This window comes from Bacillus rossius, chromosome 18 (genome assembly GCF_032445375.1).
Source record: "Bacillus rossius redtenbacheri isolate Brsri chromosome 18, Brsri_v3, whole genome shotgun sequence".
NCBI classification, from domain to species: Eukaryota; Metazoa; Arthropoda; class Insecta; order Phasmatodea; family Bacillidae; genus Bacillus; species Bacillus rossius.
This window is the reverse complement of record NC_086345.1, coordinates 30213036-30237733: the sequence shown is the minus strand read 5'-3', so window position 1 is coordinate 30237733 and position 24698 is coordinate 30213036. Positions and strand designations below refer to the sequence as shown.

Sequence of the window (24698 nt, the reverse complement as noted above, 5' to 3'; positions counted from 1 at the left end):
TCGAGCTACACCGGAAGCGCTCTTCAAAAGCCGACAAAAGAATAACCAATAGCAAAGAAGGCAACTTTTCTTTTTTGTATGAGAGGGGTAGCCTGCGGCTCAAAGCCCACGGCCATATCATTATGTTAGCCATAAAATATCCGTATATAAATTTATTTACACCCATAAATGGGACTCAAACCCATAATCCCTCGCACTGTAAGCCGGTGTGCATCCAACTACGCTATAGAGGTCGGCTAAAGAAGTTGTAAGGACTTAGATAGCCTATTATAAATTCAGTTATTAGAGAAAAAGGTTCCTGCATTTATTGTAAATAAATTATTTCTAAACGAACATAACACACTTAATGTTTTCTTTACAATATTATTTTTTAACAGTTAACTGCTAGATATCTTTATGTAGGTTTAAAAACAATAGAAAGAAAAAGTTTAAATACCATAAATTAAAAATACACTGATGTTGCGGGGGAGTTACAATAGAAACAGAGTATGGTGATAAAAAATCTAAGATAAAATAAAATGTTTAAAACCATATTTTAATTTTGGGACATAAAGTGTAATTAAGAAAAAAATATTAATGAGAAAACTAGTTTTTCATCAGCAGAACAAAAACATAAAAAGAAGTAATTATTGTGAGTTTGTACCTTACAACAGCTGCACAACATATATTTTAATCAGCTGAATATTTTTTGCAATGCCACATCGTGGAGACAAATCTATCTATATATGCATTAAGTTATTGCTTAACACAGTCCATAAAACTTATTTATAATTAATATTTTTGAGTATATGTGTTATTTCTATTGTAACTTCTTATGACTATTACCGCTAAATATTAGTTAAAAGTTTTATGCAACCCTGAACATGTTTGTAATAATCATAGCTGTTACTGTTATTAGTATTTGACTTGTGTGGTAAAACGTAATAATGTATGTGTATAGGCTATTTTAATATTGATAGCCATATGGATACAATTGTGTTTATGTTGTTGTTGTTGTTGCTGTTGTTGATGTTGTATATACATTGTACAGTGTATGTATTGTCCCCCAGCATAAGATTTCAGCTCTTTGGGACAAGTTGCAATAAAGTAAAAATAAAAAAAAAACTTTTAAGAACTCACATTAGATCAAGATATTAAACACAATTTTTAAAACACAAAAAAAAAATTAAATTTTTAAAAATATTTTACCCAATTTTTTTTTTTGGATAAACAGGACTTGGCTGTGTTTATTTTAATTGTAATTTATTGCAGAATTTTAGGCTGCATTCATAATTTAAAAAAAAATAATAAGCGAGTCCACAACAGGCCATAAGCAAGACTGTGCACATGAGTTGTGTGAAATAGGTTCCCAATTGAAATCTTGCTGTTGAATATTTTTATTTCTTTTATGGATGCATGGCGCAACAACCAATGAGAGTAAAGTAGGAAACCATTTTGGCGGGAATAGAGAACTGTTACTATATTTATCAATCATCAATCGTATTGTGGCAAGAAATCTCGAGATATACAATGATTAAGTTGGCGCTGGCGGATGCCGCCTCGGTCGCTGCGGGAACAGCTGGGCCGGGAGGCGGCGCCGCGGCGCGTGAAGCATTGGCGCAAACGGACGCCGCCTCGGTCGCTGTGTGGGCAGCTAGGCCGGGAGGCGGCGCCGCGGGGCGTGAAGTGTTGGCGCAGACGGATGCCGCCTCGGTCGCCGTGTGGGCAGCTAGGCCGGGAGGCAGCGCCGCAGCACGTGAAGTGGGGGGTGGCGCGACGAGACTGCCCAGGACGTACTCAGCCAGGCGGGCTGGGAGCCGACGCTCCCATCGGGGGCGCTCTTGCTGGCTACTCTCCTCGGGGCTTGTCGAACGTTGCCGTCCGTAGGGCTAGCATTCCCGCTCGGGTATCAGCGTCGGGCTGGGTGAGTTCTGCCCCTGGGTGGTGTCTAGGACGAACTCCCGCAACCTCGCTGGTCTGTGCCACGTTCTTTGCGGACAGCCGGTCCCTTCCTCGGGCGGGTGCATGACGGTGATGTGGAAAGTGGCCTCAGTGAGGGAGGCTGTGTGTCCCCAACCGCCTCTCGTCAGACTCGGGGGCGATTCCGCCTCGGCCTCATCCGGATCGGAGATGATGGGCTCTGGACTAGGGGGCGCTCCGGCAGGATCCTCGGAGTCCTCCCCCGTGACCTCCACTACCCGGCACCGCGCATGGCCGGGTCGGTCCCTTCTCCGCCGGCGCGGCATGGTGTATGTCCCCGTGGACTCCTCTTGCCTCGGAGGGGGGGGGCTCACTCTCGGGGGCCTCCCCCCGTGTCGGGGCCGCTGCCGAGCAGGGGGCATCGCAGGGGTCATGTGGGGTGTCCGTTTCCAGTCCTCTGTCGGCGAGGTGTTCCTGCTCTTCCGGAGTGGCGTCCTTGGCTGTCTCTTGCGGTTGCTCGAGTCCTCCGGGAGGGCGCGCGTCGGGAGGAGTGAGTCCGTCGGCCGGGCCCTGGTCGGGTTTCTGTCGGAAGGGGTTCCCCGGAAGTCGCCGCCACTCGCAGGTGGTCCCGGTGAATCTTCTGCACACTGCAGCCACCTAGGTTCACCATGTAGGACATTGTCCCTAGGCGCCGTGTCAAAGTGTATGGGCCCTCCCAGGGGGGGGGGCCGAGTCTGGTGCAGTATTTCCATGGTGCCGCCGACAGGGGGTACGCCCGGGCGTACACACGGTCGCTGGCCCGCAGTTGTGCCGGTGGTCGTGCAGTCTGTGGTGTTATTTCCTGGTTGTAGTGCGCTTGTCGCGCTCGGGCCGCATTGTGTTCGTGGGTGCGCCGTTGGTCGCGCTGCTCCTGGTGCTCTCCCGGGTGCGGAATACCGTGGGTTGCCAATTCGCTGGGTAGCGGCAGGTTGCGCCCCTGGGTCATTTCCGCGGAAGTCATCCTAGTGGCCGCATTCATGCGCCGTCCGGACGCAGAGCAGTGTGTCGGCGACGTGGCGGTCCCTCTGGGCATGGTCCTCCCCCAGGCACAGCCGCAGTTGGACCTTCAGGTCTTGGTTCCTGTGCTCGGTCGGGTTGGCCCTGGGGTGGTAGGAGGGTGTGGTGTGGTGGATGATGTGTGCCTCTTGGCACCACCATCTCCACCGGGCCCCCAGGAACTGGCTGCCATTGTCCGTCAGGACGGACTCCGGGTAGCCTAACCGAGTTAGAAACTCGAGCATCAGGACTTCGATGATGGTGGCTGCTCGTATGTTGCCGCAGGGGTAGGCTTCGGTTCAGCGGGTGAACATGTCGGTCACCACCACCAGGAAGTGCTTACCCCACGGCGAGCGGGGGTACGGCCCCATCACGTCCAGCGCGAGTGTCTGGAACGGCGCTGACGGTAGGCGAGGCTGCTGCTGCTAGGTGCCGTCGCCTCGACGGGCCTTGCGGCGCTGGCAGGTCTCGCACTCCCGGATGTAGACCCGGACATCCCGGTTCACCCCTGGCCAGTGGTAGTACTGGCAGACGGCTCTCCGAGTCTGGTCCGGGCCTGGGTGTCCAGTGAGGTCATGGTCATGGTAGAATCGCAGCATTGCCTCGCGCGCATCTGGGGGGACGTACGTCTTCCACCCGTCCGTATCCCCCGGCGACCTGTTCAGGACCCGGTCGTCCCGGAGCTGCCGGGAGGGGTGGCCTCCTCCGCGCACTAGCTCGCGGCATTGGTCGGCATCTGGCGATCGGCGCTGGGACACGAGAACACGCCGTTCTATGTCGGCCTGGGTGCTGGGCGGTTGTTCGGCCCCCTCCACGTCGATCGTGAGGCGGATACAGGTAGGGAGCCGGTCGGCAGTTGTGCTGGCATGGGTGGGGGCAGGATCTCGTCCCACTCCTCTTCATCCAGCACCTCCCGACTGCCGCCTGGCTCGCGCGAGAGCAGGTCAGGGAGATGGTTTTTCGCACCTGGCACGTGCTCTACTGTGAAGTCAAATGACTGCAGGAGCAGCACCAACGGATCAGCTTCCCTTTCCTCCCCTGCATTGCGTGGGGGCAAGGTGAGGCAGCGGTTGTCGGTGCGGAGGGTGAAATGCCTGCCCTGCAGGTGTGGACGGCATTTCTTCACGTCCCACACCACCGCTAAGCACTCCTGCTCATTGCTGTGGTACTGCTTCTCCGCCGAGCCAAACTTTGCGCTGGCATAGTCCACCACCTGCCGCTCATGGGGGTAGCAAGGATATATTTTTTTTGGGGGGGGGGACTTCAATTGATTTAGTTGTTGAGGAATATCCATCCTCTTGGGGGGGGAGCAGGGGTTTCGGGGGTCCTCCCCCCGGAAAATTTGGGGTTTTAAGGTGCAAAAAGGTGGTTTTTAGGCATTTTTCTTTCCTAAATTTTCTAATTATAGTTGGTTGCAATATATAATTTATTTTTCATAAAAAATATTTTCAGAGAACACATTTGTAAAAACACAGTTAACATATCTGCTGGTGCTATATCCACACAAAATCATTAATTTAAACATTAGGAGAAACTACGAAACTAAATATATTATTGGAGGGGACGTGTCCCCCCCCCTCCCCCCCGGTTACGACGCCCATGCTGCCGCTCCCCGCGGTCGTCCACCTGGTACAGCACGGCTCCGGTGCCCAGGGCGCTTGCATCCGTCTGGAGGACGATAGGGTGCTCGGGGTCAATGCGGGCCAGAGTGTGGCACCGGGTGAATGCGCTTTTGACGGCCTCAAACGCCGCCTGCGCGGCCGTGCCCCAGTGTTAGTGGACTTGGGGTGACAGCAGGTCTGTTAGGAGCGCGATGACCTGGGAAAAGTTTGGGATGTAGTTTCGGGGCCAGCTTAGCAACCCGATGAAGTGCTGCAGCTGCTTCCGGGTGCGCGGGACTTCTGCCATCGCGATCTGTTGGAGGTGACCTAGGAAACAGATTTTAGTGTCCTATTCGTTGCCGATCAGTTTCTCTAATTTCGTGCATGCACAAATCTCAATTTTTTTCGTTGTTTTCGTACAAATGGCGAACCCACATCTGACGCTGTTAGCTTCTATAGTCATTTTTGTGATCTTGGGGGATATGAAAAGCATGTTGATGTGCGAAATGAAACTTTACGAAAGAGAAAATATCCTGGAATACATTTAATACACTTTCAAGGTCAACTAATCGCAACTTTAAAAGTGTTTGAGAAAATTAAGTAGTCGGTTCTATTTTTGTGTGTGATGTTGCTGTCATCTCTAGGAATTTTTTTTCCGTAACTATTCTATCTATGGTTGCGAAACGTCTGCTAGAATGAGTTGACACCAGTTTATAGCCTCCTCAGGGCATAGATTATTAGAACTGTTGCCCCCCCCCCCCCCCCTTTTTTTTTTGCCTTACTCGGATTTGGTTCGAACACGTACTGGAATACAGCCTTCAGGTTAGGTTACGGTTGTGGCCCAACAAAGCAGTGCTTGTTCGCTACCTTAACCCGAACATCTTGGACTACCGCCCTAAGCATTGGCGAATCCAGAAGGGGGATGGGGGCATAGCGGCCTTGCTCCCCTCTGAACCCAGAATACGTTCTGATTTTTCTAATCATTGTTTTCCAAAATTACTAAAGTATTATTTTACTGTAGTGCTATAAATAAGAGCACGTTTTTGAATCAGAAATCAAATGCACACGACTTAATTAAAACTACAAAATTATTAATCATCTTTCAACCCACTGTTAAATAGAGCAGCAAGCTAACTAAGACCACACTAAACTTACTGTTCGGTATTTCAATACCAAATATGCTAAACTTTATTAGAAAAATTAATTTGGCCCCTCCCTGAGCCTCATACGGCGGCATCCAGACATGCGAAGGGTATGTTACGTCCTACGACATCAACTAAGTTAATTAATTTTTAAAAAATCTCATAAATTTTGTTACAAGAAAAATTGAATAAATTTATAATAATTTTTTTTTTACGTTAACATGTGAGGTTTCAGTTCTAATGTAAATATATGACTAGAGAAGAATTATTATTATTATTTTAAATTTCACTACACTCCCATTAGGGGTAGGATTAAAACCATACAGTAAGAATTAACTAAAAACTAACAAATACCATATAAGTGATAAAAAAAGAACTATGAAAAATTACACTTGCTTTTTAAATACATAACTAAAAGGTACCTTGTGTACTGAGTAGTACCTACAATAGGTAACTGCTCCCTGATGATGGCGACTGCAATGTCGACCGAAACGTCGGTGAATTATTTGCCAAGGACACAGCTACAACCCAGAAGCCAAGCTACTTTCGTAGCCATGTCTTGAAGACACAAGTTACCCGGGATACACTCGTAACGTCGTAACATTTACTCAAAAGTTACATGTAATGTTTCGTTTATCACATCTCGAGTTTATTCTCCTGACGATGTCAACCATGGCGGAGACCGCCGCGTTAAGGCCCCCGCCCACCCGGGCACACACTCGGTGCGCAGAGCTTCAGGGAAGAAAACAACGCCATTTCATAACTACTCGAGATATCCGAGTGGGGTCTGCTCACGAGAAGCATTTAAGAGTTCGCTGAGGGTCGACAAGTACTTTCGATATCGGATTAAGTTTTTAAACTGCATTTCTAGAACAGTTGAAATGGCTAAAACGCATGTTTTCAGAGTAATTTTTAGACGTGAAACAACCGGTAGAGATTCTTGAAAGCACTTGAGGGACTTGCATCACACTTCTCGGCCATATATAATGTTACGGTCACCGCTCATACGCACTGGGAGAAGACTGCGCGCCAGTCCAGAGGAGACACCGCGCTAGAAGCACCAGCCAGTCCCGCCTCGCCGACACACATACGTCCCTGATGAGGCGGGCCCCTTAATCCGTGACACGTTACACGCGACACGCTCGGTAGCGCAGCTGTTTCTCCTTCTGTTCACTTCCCCTCTCCTCGCTTCACCACTCCCCGCTTCTTCTCGCTCGCGTAGTGAAAAAAAAGTGCAACACACTATCATATATAGAGACCGGAAAAATTCGCGGGTTCAATGACCTCCAGGATGGACTCCAATATCCTCTACACACACTTGGGCAAATGCCAACTGTTCATTGGCTGCTGACTTGTGAGTCGTCTCGACTGGGTGGCCTGTGATTCGACACTTCTACGAGTGAGGGTCTCTAATTGGCCCTCAGTCCTCCAGATTAACAGTGGACCAATGGCAGAAGCAGCACTAAGGTGTAATTATTTGAATGAACACGCGAATTTTTCAGGTCTCTACTAATCATTATATATTATATTATATATATAATATAATATGCATCTACACCCAAGAAAATATAAAAATAGAAAATATAAGAATATTTAAATCTTCTAAAAAGTCGCCTAAAACTAACTTAAAATAATTAACTGGTAGTTTGATTTGTGTCTCCTCTTGTCTAGTTTTTTCGAGGCTGTTATCCTAACCAGTACCTTAAAATAAATGGAAAAACCTTATAAACTGAAATTAGCAACATAACAAACATATTAAAATGATAAACAACACTATATATTTTGAAAATAAATAAGGGTCTAGGGGTTTCATACCTTTAGAGTGTTCTTACCCATTACATAATGTAATTTTTTTTTCTATAACCACAGTAAAAAAATATATAAAGATAAAACGTTTCCAAGGCCATAGTTGCAAACTTCATCTGAAAAAAAAATTGTATAATTATAAGTATAGACAGGAAAAATTAGCTGATTTATTTCGCCACTGGCTCAAATTCAAATAGTTTTACCTCAGTGCTGTCTCTGATATTGACTCACACCTCACCTGGAGGACTCTGGGCCAATGAGCAACCCTCGACCAAAGCTGTATTGGAATCGCAGGCTGCTACGTTGGGACGTCTCACAAGACAGCAGCCAATGAGCGGGTGACATCTGCCCGAGTGTACATATAGCACTGTAGAGTCCATCCTGGAGGTCAATGAACCCGCGAATTGTTTCAATTCCTAATTATAAATTTCCCAATGGATTTTATCAGCAGTAGTAATGTAATTTATGCGCTACTATCGGAACTGAAAACCCCCACTGCCTGTTCGTGTACGTCAGTAACGAACCCACGCACCGAGTGTGGAAGACGAGAAGCTCTATGTTGTATCATGCATTTATAGATAGAGACCGGAACAATTCGCGGGTTCATTACGTGTTATGCCTAAAATTCAAATAATGATACCTTAGTGCTGCTTCTGTCATTGGTCCACTGTTAATCTGGAGGACTGAGGGCCAATTAGACACACCCTCGCTCGCAGAAGTGTCGAATCACAGGCCACCCAGTCGAGACGACTCACAAGTCAACATTTGCCCGAGTGTGTAGAGGATATTGGAGTCTATCCTGGAGGATATTAAACCCGCGAATTTTATCCGGTCTCTGTGCATCGTGTATTTAGTGCACGGAGAACAGCAGGCCGTGCGAGCACCAACACTCTCAGACAGAGAGAGAGAGAGAGAGAGAAGTGATCTGATAAAGCAGAGAGAGGGTTGTGAGAATAAAGAGTGTTTGGGCAGGCCCAGCCTTTCATGTCGGAATGGCTCTTGAATGCCGCAAGAGGCGGTGTGGCTGGAGGGGCGCTCCCACCCTTCAGGGCCAGCGCAGTTCTGCAGGAGTGACTCACAGGCTCGCTTCCCCCACACCCCTCCTCCTGCTTCAATGAGGCGGCAGCGTCTGGCCCCCGATGAGCGCGAGGCCTCGCTCGCCACTTCCGCTTCCGGCACGAGACGCCGCGGCAACTCGCAGGGTGTCCACAGTTAGCACTTTCCCGCTAGATCTAGTACTGTTAGTGGTCTAGTACATCTACGCTCAGATATGGTACCTTTTTTTCTTTAATATAATAATATTACAGTAACTTCAATATGTTTTATCATCAAGCGTAATTATTTTTAAAAACCATGGTCTATGCAGGGGCGTAGCCAGGGGGGGGGGTTATGGGTTCAAACCCCCCCCCCCCCCCCCTAGTATCAAATCTTTAATTAATTTCTTATTCATCACTCAAACAAATTTCATATTAAAATTAATAAAATTTTTACCATTACAATATTTAAATTTAAGTACCGAAACTGCTAAAATAGCACTATTTTACACCTTAAAATCCAAATTTTCCCGGGGAAGGACCCCCCGACCCCCAGCTTTAATACGGGGGGGGGGGGGGGGGGGGCATGCCTCTTAACACCCCCCATACACAAATCCTGGCTACGCCACTGGGTCTATGGAATGTATGTTTGTGGTGTGATATTCAAGTTCGAGCATTGCAATGTCATAATAACTTCCTAAATTGTTAAAACCATAACAAATTATAATTTAGTACTTTTTTTTTCAAATTAGTAGTTTTTTCTCGCCTAAGTTGGTACGAAATATTTTTTCCTTGTGGACACCCTGGTCACGAGAGGGCGCGCTGTGACGTAGTTCAGGTCACTTCTCAACCTCGCCACCGCCATATTGTTACACCCTCGGTGCTTGAACAAGTCTGTCGCTTCCACACAATACGACGCAAACACCAGCGTCCAGCCATCATGGCGCAGACCGCGAGCTGACATGGAAGACCACGTGGCCACGTCTGCCCTGGTTCCAAGGGACTCTGAACTACTTCGTGCTCCAGGTGAACATGTTCACCCTTTCCGTGCGGTTGCGCTCAGTCCGAACGTGTTTCGTTTCGAGGTCATTTCTCAGTCAACCTGAACAGGTTGGCCGATACTGCCAAGATGTGTGCAGTTGGTATACTTGCTGCTTGTAGCTGTCGAGACAAGCCAAGTTAATGTTGATAATAAAGGTTATGGTTAGAGACCCGTGAATTTCGCGGATTCAATGACCTCCAGGATAGACTCCAATATCCTCTACACACTCGGGCAAATGCCAACTGTTCATTGGCCTTTGACTTGTGAGTCGTCTCGACTGGGTGGCCTGTGATTCGACACTTCTGCGAGCGAGGGTGTGTCTAATTGGCCCTCAGTCCTCCAGATTAACAGAGGAACAATGGCAGAAGCAGCACTAAGGTCTAATTATTTGAATTTTAGCATAACACGAAATGAACCCGCGAAATTCACGGGTCTCTAGTTATGGTATCCGAAAAGAAAAGAAACTGCTGATTGACAAAAAAAAAGTAACTCAGAAATAAAGGAAAATATTTTTATATGGAAGTTACCTTCAAGTCGTTACTTAAAAATTATTATTTATTTAAAAAATTGCTTTAAAACATTAATGTATTAATTAAAAAATTGACATTAAGACATTATTGATGTTTTTTCTCATCGAATGATAAATAATTATGTTCATTTAAATATACTAGTTTCTTGGACATACAGACACATCCAACAAAGAGGCTGTTAGAATAGTAGACCATATAGACACACACCTGGCAATACACGCCAGGGGAAACTGAAGAACCTACAAACTGAGTGATATCCATAACAATTTTGAAGTTTCAATTTTTTTTAATGCATTAATGGGAAAACCATTGTTAAAAAATGATACATTTTAGCAAGAAGGTTTCTGCCGGCTACTTTATACCATTATCAAACTACTGTATGGTACATTTGTACCTATCAATCATGGAACTTCAAGAAAATTTCATAAACCAAAAGCTACTGTTTTGGAACATCGTGAACAGCTGTACATGTAGAAGGTCTGTGTGTTTTATAAATTCGTATAGCTGGAGGTCCAACGCAACAATAGCGTTCACTGTCCTTCAGGATATACTCCGCCGTTTCATACGTCACTATAGCTTTGCATAGAGACTGGAAAAATTCGCACTTTCAGTGACCTCTAGGATAGACTTCGCAATCCCCTACACAAGCAGGCAAATTACACCTGCTGGTTGGCTATTGACTCGTGAGACATGTCAACTGAGATGCTTGTGATTCGATACTTTTGGTTGAAGATTTTTCATTGGCTCAATGTCCTTCATATAAACTATGAACCAATCACAGAAGCAATTTAAAGGTATAGTTGTTTGGATTCTAGTATATCACGAAATGAATTCGTAGAGACCGGAAAAAATCGCGGTTTCAATTACCTCTAGGATAGACTCCATGATACTCTATGTACTGGGACAAATTGCACCTGCTCATTGAATACTGACTCGTGACACGCGTCAACTGGGATGCTTGTGATTTGATACGTTTTTTGTTGAAGGTTTTTCATTGGCTTAGAGTCCTTCAGATAAACGGTGGTCCAATCGCTGACTCAGCATAAAGGTGTACGAGTTTGGAGTCTAGCCCAGGGCCGCAACTAGGGGGGAGCAAGCGGGGCATACGCCCCGGGCGCAAAGCTGTGGGGGCGCCGAAATCGCTTGCATTGTAATTCCTAGTACAACTGGTAACTGGTAAAAAGTTTTTTAACTTGCATGCCAGGAATTTCTAATCTGATTTACAATATAACGTCTCAACATATTTAATGAACAAGTCTAGTGATTATACGGACTACTTTATGGACATAGTGGGTTCATGCATGGAAGTTACAGTAGCACAGAAACTGTTACATGTAGGTATGGAAGATGCTTAAATAGCACCATTTTTCCGTGGGAGGGCTCCCGGACCCCCGCTTTATTGGTGTGGTATGTGCAAAAATAGAGGGGGGGGGGGGGGGGCGCCGCATGAATCCATTCATGCCCCGGGTGCCAGAGACTCTAGTTGCGGCCCTGGTCTAGCCTATCGCGAAATGAAACCTCGAATTTTTCCGGTCTCTATGGATTCGCGAATTTTTCCGGTCTCTAGTTTTGCAGTGTGCATTACTAAAAGCTTTGCGCTAAATGGATGGCGTGTATCTGGGATCAGAGCTCACGTGAACGAGGACGGCGAGCGGAGCCGAGCGGAGCCGAGCGCGCCCGAGGAGCGGCGCGGACATCGCGGCGCAGACGGCGGCGCTGCTTCACGCTCCACCCGCCGCGCGGCGCGCGCGTCGCCTGGCAGTCGGGCGGTGACGTGTCGGCGTGCGCACGTGGCGTACCGCCGCATTCGACCGGCGCGTGCTGCACGTGCCTCGTGCCTAGTGCCGCGTGCCGCGTGCCCGCGCGCTTCCAGGGAGGAACACGAGCGCTTCGACCTGCCTACCTCTGTGGTGAGCCTGTAGCTTACGACCCTCCACCCATCCACCCTGTTGTGACGCCCAGAACATCGCGTGACCTCGTATCGTGACGTCAGACACTGTAGTGATATCATCAATGCGGGTAGTAAATTATACATTCAATCGAATAGCTACCCAACATTCAATATTAATATAAACACGTCTAAAAAAGTAGTTATTTAATTTAGTAAAATAATCATGATACATTTTAATTATTAATGAAAATCAATAAATAATCAAAATGTTTATTCTAATATATTAATTTTTAATTAATTATTAAATAATAATATAGTAATTTATCATTTTAATGCTAATAAATTATACATACGCGATTATAACCTCACTTATATGCACAATAAATAAATGTGTTTTATTATATGGACCAGTATTCAATATCAGTCATAAAGAATATGATTTAAAATCACATATGTAATTTTTAATTGTGTGTAGCCTTTTTTCACACTGTCAATTTTTGTTGCATGCTGCGCGCGCATCGTATACATTCATTCTCGTCATTATTATTTCATAACGTGTCTAAAGAAGTATAACCTAACCTCATTTATAAAATACACTTGAAATTACACTTTAAAAAGTGTATACACACAGTTTCTATCACTAATTAAGTATAAGATTTAGAAGTACAAATATAATTTTTATTTGTATGTAGTTTTTTTTTTTCATCTTGAGAAAATTTCGTTGCATGATGCGTGCGCATCTTAAAAATTCACTGTCATCATTTTTTTTTTCATAAAGAGCCTGAAGAAGTAGCCTAAAATTAAGCATTTGAAACTGTTTACACAATGTAAACAACACACTTCAGCGCGTCCAACCAACGTAGCGCAACAATCAGCTGACGAGAATGTAACGGCCTCACGCACAATGTAACCATGCAGACGTGGGCACCCCGTGACTCATTTGTTCACTGTGTGAAACATTGGTGACCAACATCGTGTAACACGGCCCGCCTAAAGAATCTTCCAGAAAATAAATATCAAGTGTACCTACCGTTCGCATACTGTCAGCTGACAGTGTTTATAAGCCACAGTGTTCTCACAGATGTACCCAAAAATATTATTTTCATTCATGTCCTGTAGTAGTTTAGTAAGTTTTGTTAAACTAACATGATAACAACACTTTTGAGATCTAACAGCTTTAAAATGCGTTATAATCACAAATTTGTTTGCTGTCCAGTTAGGAAGTGATTTTTTTTAGGGGGAAGAGGTTTATATTTTTGATTTCATGTAAGTAGTAACATGACAATTACTGCTCACACAATAAACAATAAGTTGAAGTAAATACGAGAACAACCCCCACTAATTTCCTTTCTGGATAGCAAAACAATCTTAGCTATTATGTAGTATAACGGTTATTCTTTGTAGAAGTTTTTATTGACATTTTAATCTAACAATTCTCGCTTCATGTCTGACTGCATTTTGTTACATTTTCCCCAGCAAGTTAATTTCCAGATATTGAGCAACGTCTAGCACTGGTCTTTTTACTGCTGCTGTTTGTTTTGCTTCAGGCTTCAGACACATACGTGCTCCATGCGCAGAAATGGTTTTGTTGATTAGTCTGATTTCGAGATATATTTATTTGTTTTTCAATTATGACTATGATTTGAGCTACCTATGCGTAGGGATAGTGATGCATGGCGGGAAACTTTGACTTCCATACACTTTGCCCACGTCAGAATTTTTTTTTTAATGCTTTCTTATTGGTTCTGATCGGCGAAAAAAATATATTTGTTCCGGTGTTCAGTGGGCCAATCAGAGTGCAGATTCTTCATGACGTGTCGTCCCTGATTTGTCTGGTAGTAAATAACTTCCTCGGAACATAAATATTTCCTCTAATTAAAATGCTTCGAGGAAGATACAGTTTTTCCAAATATTTTACTCACCCCCCCCCCTCCCCCGAGTCAACCTAGACAACTATCAATCTCTCTCTATAGTACTACAGTTGTCTAGCGGAAGATGCAGATGATTGGTTGCGAACCCTTTTAATTTCATTCCGAGGAAAAGGTAGGGGCAGGCATTTTTCGCGAAAAGATCTGAACACTCATTAGACTGCAACAAGGTATACCCGCACCTGTGGTTTCTTCTTCCTTGTGATTGGCGGCCGTCTGCGAGAGAAGTCGTTGCCTTGTTTGACCGGAGCCACTCAGGACGCGTTTACTTCTGCATCGAGTCACTGTGATTGGTGTTGTCACAATCTATATGTACCTGGGAGAAACTCGCCCAATCACGAAACACAGACGGTGTTACAGTGTTTTTAACTTTCATCTAGTCTCGGAATCTTTTCGCGAAATATGCATGCCTCTAGGAAAATGTAATAATGTAAATCTCAGCACATTTTTTTTTTTAATTATTGGGGGGGGGGGGGGGGGGGGGGGTTAAACGTGGAACATAAATGAGCAGAAATTTGTACTACCACTTCATCTGTTAGTATGTTGTGCAACACAGGGACGACAATTGCAAGTACGTCGCTAACAGAGTTGACTGCTATGTATACGCGCAGATCATGTTACAAACATGGCCACGTGACGTGTGAAGTGTTAGCGATTAGAAAACTGCTCGAGATATCCGAGTGGCGTCTTCTTGCAAATATGAAACGGATTTTGGAATGTGCTGAGTGTGAATGAGTAGTTCTGTTTCCGTTTGTTTTTTTAAGCCGTATTTTTAGGAGAGTGGAAAGATTTAAAACTCACGTTTACAGAACAACGCTTATGCATGAGAGCCCTCTAGGGACTCGCACTACTCCTGTATCTTCATTTCTCCGCCATGTGTCATGGTCGCCTCTCAGATCTGACAGTTGCCGCGGCCCTGCGCGTAGAGGCGACACCGCGCTAGAAGCACCAGCCAGAGTCGCACTTATCATCCCGCATCACTATCATAAATATACACCTGATAGGCGGGGCCTATTATTTATAGAGACCGGAAAAATTCGCGGGTTCAATGACCTCCAGGATAGACTCCAATATCCTCTACACACTCGGGCAAATGCCACCTGTTCACTGGCTGTTGACTTGTGAGTAGTCTCGACTGGGTGGCCTGTGATTCGACACTTCTACGAGTGAGGGTCTCTAAGTGGCCCTCAGTCCTCCAGATTAACAGTGGACCAATGACAGAAGCAGCACTAATGTATAATATTATTTTAATTTTAGCATTACACGAAATTAACCCGAGAATTTGTCAGGTCTCTAGTCATGACTAGAGACCTGACAAATTCACAGATTCATTTCGTGATAGTCTAGAATCCAAAAAACGTTTGCCTTTTTACTACATCAGTGATTTGGACACAGTTTATCTGAATGATACTCGGCCAAATAAAAACCGTAAACAAAAGAAGTGTCGAATCACTAGCGTCCCAGTTAACAGGTGTCACGAGTCAGTAGCCAATGAGCAGATGTAATTTTCCCGAGTGCATAGAGGATCATGGAGTATATCCTACAGGTCATTGAAATCGCGAATTTTTCCGGTCTCTATAAATGACACGTCCTGCCTCGCCGCGAGCAACCCGGGTGGGGGGGAGTAGGGAAGGGGGTTAAGGGTGGCAGCAGCCCCTGGGCCAGGTGAGGGCGCCACGCGCACAGCTGGCGCCGTCAGCCAATGGGAGCGCGGACAGACCGCCCCATGCAGATGTCCCGTGCCAATTGTGCCGGCCCGGCCTCAGCACAGAGACAGCTGGCGGCGCACTCTAGCGAGACAACACCGAGACCCTGTGTTCGCAGCCCATAGCATTCGGATTATAGAATCAAGGACGAATATTAATGCATAGAGACCGGACAAATTCGCGGGCTCATTTCGTGATATGCTAAAATCCAAATAATTATACCGTTGTGCTGCTTCTGCCATTTGTTCCACTGTTAACACGTAGGACTCTTGGCCAATCAGAGACCATCAATCAATGAAATATCCAATCACAGGCCACCCAGTCGTGACGACTCACAAGTCAGCAGCCAATGTGAACAGTTGGCATTTGCCCGATTGTGTAAAGGATATTGGAGTCTATCCTAAAGGTCATTGAACCCGCATTTTTCCAGTCTCTAATGCAACGTTTTTGTGAATGAAAAAATTGTTTGTAAAACTGAACTGACGCGAAAAGGACAAGAATAGGTCCTTGTTTATAATCATTGTGTAACATGGCATTTCAGTGTTTTGAGTAGTGTGTACCAATTATTAACAGTTCAATGATTTGGTTAGGTTAGGTGAAATTGAAAATATTATATGTTCGTGTAAACGCTCGGTTAGGTTAGGTTAGCTACGTTTAGAATATTGTAAACAACGGCGTGAACGGTTGCTTACGTACGTTTAATTCTTTATTTACCATAAAGCTATTAATAGAGACCGGAAAAATTCGCGGATTCATTTCACGACAGCCTGAAATTCAAATAGTTATACCTCAGTGCTGCCTCTGCTATTGACTCACAACTCACCTGGACGACTATGGGCCAGTGAGAAACACTCAACCGAAGCTGTGTCGAATCACAGGCCGCTACGTTGGGACAACTTCACAAGACAGCAGCCAATGAGAGGGTGAGATTTGACCGAGTGTACGTAGAACTATAAAGTTCATCCTAGAGGTCATTGAACCCGCGAATTATTCCGGTCCCTAGCTATTAAGTATATCAACATTAATATAATAATTGAGGAAATATATTTAAAAAATTTAACTGATATTTTGGCTATAATGTTTTCATTTTGATCCTTTAAATACTTTATTTAAATCCTATTAACATAGACCGGAAAAATTCGCGGGGTTCAATGACCCCCAGGATAAACTCCAATATCCTCTACACACTCGGGCAAATGCCAACTGTTCACTGGCTGCTGACCTGTGAGTCGTCTCGACTGGGTGGCCTGTGATTCGACACTTCTACGAGTGAGGGTCTCTAAGTGGCCCTCAGTCCTTCAGATTAACAGTGGACCAATGGCAGAAGCAGCACTAAGGTATAATTATTTGGATTTTAGCATAACACGAAATGAACACGCGAATTTTTCAGGTCTCCAGTTGGTATTTTAGTAAGGTTTTTTTTTTGTCCCTGATGGGTGGCACTACCTGATTCTCTCACTTCTCTTCTGGGCGTCGCTGGCTCAGGTTCGCAGAGGGGCGTGTCCACACAACTGCGGTCCAATCAGGAACACAGTGCGAGAGTGTGACTCGCGACCGAATGAGCGTAGATCCTGGACGAGTGGGGGGGGGGGGGGTGTCTGGAGTTAGGAAGCCCCTCGCTAACGGGGCCCGCTTGCAGTTGCAACTGTGGAACAGGGTTCATAAGCGTAATCGTTAAAAACTTATGTCGAGGGGCATGCATTTTTTCGCGAGATAATCTGATCGCTCGTTAGACTGCAACAAGGTATGCCCTATCTAGCGAATGCTCCCTTGTGATTGGCTACCGTCTGCGAGAGAAGACATCGCCCTGTCTGGCCGGGCCATTCAGGACGAGTTTGCTTCCGCACTGGATGGCTGTGATTGGTGCGCCGACAGTATGATAAACCCAACCAACCACGAGACAAAGACAATGCTACATAGTTTTAACACACAGCTGGTCGGAAAAATCTTTTCGCGAAAAAATCTTTTCTTTTGGCCCTACTTGTGTCATATGGGAAATTTCTGTAGATCTGAAAGTTATATGTTTGTAGTATGCTGTATGCACGTGGAGGGCGGTGCAGTCCATCCTGACGGCGAGACGAGGGATGCTGGAGCTCCCCTCCCGGCTGTTGCCATGGCGACCGTCTCCCCCCTTCCACCCCTCCACCCTGTCATGGCGTGGGCCTGCTTCTGCTTGAACCTTCCGTCCGTCCCCTTCCCGTGATGTCTGCTGTTCTCGGTTCCCTTATCAGAAGGTAAACAGATAATACCGGACTTGGATTAGCGTTTACAGAATATCAATAAATAAATGTTATTAAAAACTCCAGCTAATTTCACAAGTCAACTACATACTCAAAATTTCACTGCGAACACGTTTACAAAGCACGGCGCTCAGGACGTCGCGCACCGCAAGTGCAGACAGGCGACAGTGTGACGTCACTCGCGCCAGGACAAGCATCGCATCACAGCGAGCCGCGCCAGTCTTTATTTACCTACGTGACCGCTGCCAGCTGACTCTGGTGGCTTCCATTCTTGGGGGAATCTCTTGTAAAGGTTTACCGGTTCGACCATCATGTATAGAGACCTGAAAAATTCGCGGGTTTATTTCGTGTTATGCTAACATTCAAATAATTATACCTTAGTGCTGCTTCTGTCATTGGTCCACTGGTTAAAACTGTAGATTTTTGTTGTAATTATTGGCTGTGGTCGGTGAAGGCTGTTTTCCCGCACTTGACGGGGCCAATGAGGACGTAGTTACCGTACTGCTGCACGCCCGTTATTCGCCAAACCTCTAAGAAAAAAGCTACAGTTATGTGTGAAATAGCCTGACACGAGATGTATTCGCGAAATAATACAGGTGTCCTTAGTTATTGACTCGTCGCGCACAGACAAGTGTTGGTTCTCTTGTTCCTGACACAGAGCTCGCTTCTCAGAGCCACGTGAGAACTTGCTCATGATGACGACACGTGACTGCGAGTGCTCATTGCTCGGAGCAGTCACCTCGCGCTGTGTCGACGCAGCGAGCAGGCGGCAGTCGCAGGCTCCGGCTCCGAAATAGGTTTGTTTACACGGGGAGGGGGGGCGCTCCCCCCTAGCAGACACCCAGTGACCACGTGTCTCTGGGGAAGCCTTTTCACAGACGAGAGATACACACCCGAAGTTCCCCCAAGTTCATGCTCGCTTTTTCCCCCCCCCCGTTCTATCTCATTGTATAAACCGGTGTGGCATTAAATTTTGCGGTCGATTAGGATAGGTTAGCTACATTATAAATACTTTAAAACATTGTGGACGGTTGGTTATATTAGGATAAGTATAGCTACATTAAAAATACTGTAAAATCGTTTTATGGTTGCTTAGCAAATAACTTTTAAATATGTAGCTATCCAGCGCTAGGAAATTGTTTATATGATTTCACAGTATCTTTAATTTAGCTATCCTAACCAAATAAACCGCCCACGATGTTTTAAAGTAGGTATTTATAATGTAGCTAACCTAACCTTTTACAATGAACTAAAAAAAAAAAAAAAAACCGAAGATGCACGATCGGGCGTTTGGCTCTCTCGTCTGTGAAAAAAAAGGCTTCCACGTGTCTCTGGGGGTTCTGCTGGGGAGCTTCAGGGAAAACGCCTTTTGAAAACTGCGCAAGATTTCGGAGTGTGGCGTCTGTCAGCGACAAACACACAAGAATACGCTGAGAGCGTATGAGTAGGGACTGGAAAATTTCGCGAGTTCAATGACCTCCAGGATAGACTCCACGATCCTCCGCCTGATTGGGCAAACGGCGCCTGTTCATTGGGTGCTGAATTTTGGGACGTCTCAAGTGGGTAACTTGTGGTTGGATACTTTACTGACTGATGGTCTCTAATTGGCCAAGAGTCCTACATATTAACAGTGAACCAATAACAGAAGCAGCACAACGGTATTATTATTTAAATTTTAGCATATCACGAAATGAACCCGCGAATTTTTCCGGTCTGTAGTAGTTGGATCGTCGGTAACGAACAGTGCCGAACAAGACACAGCAGTTGCGGTCCCAGTTTGACTCCCGACTGGGCGAGGTGGCAGTGGGAACGTGGCGGACGTCGCCGCTGCACTGGCCGGTGACCTCTGTGACCTCTGTGACCTCTGTGGCCTCGGTGGCGGGCGAGAGGGGAGGCGGGGCGGGCTGTCGCAACTGCAGGTCGCTGAACCGCCGAGAGCCGTTACCCTGGCGGCCTGAACAGAGTTGCAGGCTGCTTCCTTTGGGACGTCTCACAAGATTTCAGCCAATGAGCGGGTGACATATACCCGGGTGTACGTAGAACTGAGATACGGTATCGTGGACAACAATGGGTGATTTGTGTGGACTTAAAAATGGTAGCTATCTCCTCGGACAGCAAGTGGCCACACCAAATATCCTTGTTTCTTGTGTGTCTGGGATAGCAGAGATAAAACACACAACTGGGTTAGACAAGAGAGTAGCCTAAAGGAGAAGACATGGACGTTAGAGAAAAAAAAAACGTTATTAAGGGGCCCGCCTCGTCAGGGGTGTATGTGTGTTAGTGAGGCGGGATAATAAGCGCGACGCTCGCTGGTGCTTCCAGCGCGGTATAGCCTCTAAGCGCAAGTCTCTGAACTGGCGCGCAGTCTTCTCGTCGGCACAGGATAACTGTGAAATTTGAGCGGTGACCGTAACATTATATGGCGGAGAAATGAAGATAAAGGTGTTATGCAAGCCCCTTAAGTACTTTCAAGAATCTGTACTGATTGTTTTATGCCTAAAAATTACTCTGAAAACACGCGTTTTAGGCATTTTAACGCTTCTAAAAATACAGTTTAAAAACTTAATCCGAAATTAAAAGTACTTTTCGGTCCTCAGAGAACTCTTAAATGCTATTCGTAAATAGGCCCCAATCGGATATCTTAAGTAGTTTTGAAATCGCGTTGTTTTTCCTGAAGCTCTGCACACCGTATGTGTGCCCAGGTAGGCGGGGCCCTTAACAGACCCTTAGTTGAACGAGAGAAACTCATCTTTCCTCCAGTGCATATCAAGCTGGGCCTTATGAAACAGTTTGCGGTCAGTGAACCCGCGGAAATCTAGCCCGGAGCTGTGGCACGCCACTGAGGGAGCAGCAGCTGGTGCGAGCTACCCTGGAGCGGCAGTAGCGCCCGCCAGACACGCGGCGAGTGTGATAACAGGCGGGAGGGGAGACCAGCGAGCCGTGTCCCCACACGAGGCCTGTCTGCCGCCGTCTGCCACGCCGAGGGCTATAGACGCTTCCTGGAGCACACGCGCGACACCTACTTGCCGACCGTACCAGCTGTGTAGAACATGCTGTTGTCAATCTAATCAATACAGACCGGAAAAATTCGCGAATTCATTTCGTGATATACTAGAATCCAAACAACTATACCTTTAAATTGCTTCTGTGATTGGCTCACAGTTTATCTGAAGGACATTGAGCCAATGATAAAACCTTCAACCAAAAGTATCGAATCACAAGCATCTCAGTTGACATGTCTCACGAGTCAATAGCCAACCAGCAGGTGTAATTTGCCTGCTTGTGTAGGGGATTGCGAAGTCCATCCTAGAGGTCACTGAAAGTGCGAATTTTTCCAGTCTCTATCAATAGAGACCGGAAAAATTCGCGAATTCGTTTCGCGTTATGCTACGATCCAAACACCTGTACCTTCATATTACTTCTGTGATTGGCTCACAGTTTATGTTAAAATGACTTTGAGCCGGTGAAAAACCTTCAACCAAAGAAGAATCGAATCGGAAGCATTCTCGTTGACAGGTCTCAGAAGTAATTAGCCTATGAGCATGTGGCATTTGCCCGAATATGTAGGGAAACGTGGAGTCTATCCTAGAGGTCATTGAACTCGCGAATATTTCCAGTCCCTACTAATCAACTACTGAACCGACACGAAAGTGTATATATAGCTAGGGAAAATTTATTATATTTTATCCTCACTTGCAAACATTATGTAATTTAATGGTCTTCGTATCTAAAAACAATTCTTTGCAATTTTGGGATAATCGTGATTGATTTAGTTTGATATTATAGACATGTAATTAAAATACATAAATAAATAAGGGAATTGGTGTATCCTTTAATGTGGAATATTTATGATTACATGTAGTTAGTTAGCTCATAGTTTAATAATTTAATATTAAGAGTTTAAAATCTCTCCGGATCACACCTATTCTAAAAATAGGTTTATTGTTATTATCATTATGCTATTTTTGAGAAAAAAAATTTTTTTTTACTAAGCCCGGACATAAGCAGAAAGCAAAATAATTTTAGTGCACCAACCATCACAAAAAAAAAATAAGTTAAAAGAATACTTTATGACAGTTTCATTTAAAAAATTTGCATTATCAAATTTTTTATCCATTAATAATTTTTTAGCATTAATATTGTTTTAATTATTCAGTTTTTTTAGTACTTTGTGTTCATGTTATTTATTTTTTGCAGGTAAAAAATTCTAACCAATTTGATTCAGCTGTGTACTGAATATTACAATAGAATAATAACAAGTAAAATTAATAATAAATAATTGCATACGGTACAGTTTGCATCATGCAGCATATAAGCGCAGAGTGACTATACTAAGCAGCTATTTTAAGAATCCAGCCTGTGTTTAGCTAAGATTGACATTGCCTTGAACGGATTCAGGTCGTGATAGGCTAGAATTCAAACACTCTTACTTTTGTACAGCCTCTGTGATTGGTTAATTGTTCATCTGGCTAGCTGGGGACCAACCACGTCACAGAATTACCTTAGAACTGTGGAGTCCTTAGGTCAAAGAGCCAGCGATTTTGCAGTTCCTATCAACAGGATAGATTCAAAATAGTTCTAACTTTCATGAAGTCGTGTAATCAGTAGAGACTGCATAAATTCGCGGGTTCAATGACCTCCAGGATGGACTCCAATATCCTCTACACACTCGGGCAAATGCCAACTGTTCATTGGCTGCTGACTTGTGAGTCGTCTCGACTGGGTGGCCTGTGATTCGACACTTCTACGAGTGAGGGTCTCTAATTGGCCCTCAGTCCTCCAGATTAACAGAGGAACAATGACAGAAGCAGCACTAAGGTATAATTATTTGAATTTTAGCGTAGCACTTAATGAACCCGCGAATTTTTCAGGTCTCTAGTAATCGGTAGTGGCACGTATTTCCAGCAATAATATTTCTCATTGCTTGTTAGACTGCAACAAGGTATGCCCACACAAACTGTTTCTTCCTTGTGATTGGCGGCCGTCTGCGAGATAAGACTTTGCCCTATTTGACCGGGCCATTCAGGACTGTGTTTGGTGGGCCGACAGCAGACATGTAACTGACATGAACCCAGACAATGCTACAAAAGTTTTAACACGTGGCTAGTTACTCGAAAGCTTTTCATATGAACACGTACTTTTCGCGAAAAGATTTGCCATACCAGCTGTGTGTTAAAACTTCTGTAGCATCGTGTGTGTTTCTTGGTTGGCTGGGTATTATTCCAAGTGCATCCTAGCCAACAAGTGCGGAAGCGAACGTGTCCTGAATGGCTCGGTCAAACAGGGCAAAGTCTTCTCTCGCGGAACAATCGCCAGGGTTGGCGCACCTGTTTGCAGTCTTAATGTTTAGAGACCGGAATAATTCGCGAATTCATTTCGTGATATACCAGAATCCAAACAACCATACCCTTTAAATTGATTCTGTGATTGGCTCACAGTTTATCTGAAGGACATTGAGCCAATGATAAAACCTTCAACCAAAAGTATCGAATCACAAGCATCTCAGTTGACATGTCTCACGAGTCAATAGCCAACCAGCAGGTGTAATTTGCCTGCTTATGTAGGGGATTGCGAAGTCTATCCTAGAGGTCACTGAAAGTGCGAATTTTTCCAGTCTCTGCTAATGTTCTGCTGGAGGGTCGAGTACGGCGGGGTGTGTTCTGGATGGCGCGGGGGTAGCGGCGGGAGGGAGCAGCGTGCTCCGCTGCAGGCTCTGATTGGCCACTTCCTCCCCGGTCCCCCACTACCCCACTACCCGGAGCTACTGTCCGTCCAGGGTAGCCGCGCCCCGCTCAAGCGCACTTGTTTCGGCGGGTTCTCCTTGTTCGTAACTGGCATACAGTCGTCGAGAAGAACACTGTCGTCCAATCACCGACGGGGGAGCGGATGTGAACGAGCTCCAAGTGAACTTTGCAACCCAGTGAACTCGCGAAATGACCGAGGGTCTACTAGTGTTTATGGCTAGAGACCTGAAAAATTCGTAGGTTCATTACGTGCTATGCTAAAATTCAAATAATTATACCTTAGTGCTGCTTCTGTCATTGGTCCACTGTTAATCTGGAGGACTGAGGGCCAATTAGAGACCCTCACTCGTAGAAGTGTCGAATCACAGGCCATCCAGTCGAGACGACTCACAAGTCAGTAGCCAATGAACAGTTGGCATTCGCCCGAGTGTGTAGAGGATATTGGAGTCTATCCTGGAGGTCATTGAATCCTGCGAATTTTTCCAGTCCTTAGCCTTTCGGTTCCCCATTTCAATCAATAGAGAAATCAATTGAAGTAGTTTTCTTTTTAGGGTTCCGTTCTTTGTGCTGCAGCAGGGATTAAGCGATAATTTCATTTTTATTTCGATGAAAATGGGGGGGAAGAGATTTTTGTTTTGTATGAATGAATTATCTCTAGAGCACAGAAACATTCGCGGAGTCATTATTTCGCGATTGGCTAAAATTCAAATTAAGCTGCTTTTTTTCTTCTATTGGTTCACTGTTCATCTGGACGTCTCTGGGCCAATAAGAAACACTCGACTGAAGAAGCATCGAATCACAGGAAAACCAGTCCTACATTTACTATCGTAGACTATTTTAATTATACCAACACGTTTGGTTTATTTTATTATAAATATTTTTACAACACTCTGAGAGGTGTAAATCATTTAGAAATAAAAATTTAAAAACCTAAAAAAAGTAGGTTTTGAATATATATATATAGGTATATATATATATATATATATATATATATATATATATATATATATTCATTGGCGTATTTTGGAACCTCAGTATCATCATCAAACGACCGAGCAGCACAGAACAGGTTTCAGATTCTAATTTTGTGAAGTGATCTT

General features: G+C 45.0%; 1 protein-coding gene across 1 annotated transcript in view; it reads left to right on the top strand.

Annotated features, from left to right (window-relative positions):
• The first annotated feature begins 11851 nt into the window (after positions 1-11851).
• LOC134541471 (protein rhomboid) overlaps positions 11852-24698 on the top strand; it is a 219627-nt gene continuing 206780 nt past the window's right edge. The window contains exon 1 of the mRNA XM_063384957.1: positions 11852-11999. The gene's annotated coding sequence lies outside the window, so the exon portion shown is untranslated. The remainder of the gene's footprint in view (positions 12000-24698) is intronic.